This window comes from Morone saxatilis, unplaced genomic scaffold (assembly GCF_004916995.1).
Source record: "Morone saxatilis isolate NCDOM2014 unplaced genomic scaffold, NCSU_SB_2.0 Contig16, whole genome shotgun sequence".
Classification (NCBI taxonomy): domain Eukaryota; kingdom Metazoa; phylum Chordata; class Actinopteri; family Moronidae; genus Morone; species Morone saxatilis.
Window position 1 is genome coordinate 24,306,360 of NW_023339718.1, and position 765 is coordinate 24,307,124.

At 35.3% G+C, this 765-nt stretch overlaps 1 protein-coding gene across 1 annotated transcript in view; it reads right to left on the bottom strand.

Moving 5' to 3' along the window:
• tacr1a (tachykinin receptor 1a) overlaps positions 1-765 on the bottom strand; it is a 48,707-nt gene that overhangs the window by 32,610 nt on the left and 15,332 nt on the right. The window lies entirely within an intron of this gene.

Sequence of the window (765 nt, forward strand, 5' to 3'; positions counted from 1 at the left end):
CTCAGGTCAGTCTGATCCTGATCTGCAGAGATATTTGAGCCACACACACACACACACACAGACTTGCTTTTGCTTTTTAGATAGATGGTTAAGTAATGACTTTGATCTTCTAGGGTCTTCAGACTTGAGTTAAGGTTACAAAACAAGTGTAGGACTCTGATGGCCACACTAGAAATAAAGCATGTGGTGGTAACACTTCCATTTACTTTAGTACAGCACTCAAAATGCACAACAACAACATAAATAACTGGATACACAATTTGATTTCACAACAGTTTTATTGTTTGACAGTAGTTATCTTTTTTGAGCCCATGCATTCTGACATTTTTGCTAATATTATAAGTTAATTAACTTAAGTTATTTTTCATGAAATTAATTCAGTTTTCTATGAGTTACCAGTTCCTGGAGTTTGCAGCTGGAAGTGTCTGGCTAACAAAAAGAGCCCTGGCTGGTTCAGACCTGCTTAAATGGTGTTTATTGACAACTGGACTGCACCATATTCTCCTGCATCATGGGAAGAGGCAGTGTTTGTTAGTTTGAGTTTTGTTGTTATTTCATGTAAAATTATGCTTTTCATATTACTGTTTAATTTTTTTCCTTAGTTAATATTATGTAGCATTATTTTGACATGTTTTGTGGTTATTGTAGTTTGTTTAAATGTTATGTCTCAGTCTATCCCCCTGTATGTCAGAATGGTCTGATCAGCAATAAGTTTCCCCCATGTCTCAGTTTGTAAAGTCAGTTTAGTCTGTTCAGTTCATGTTA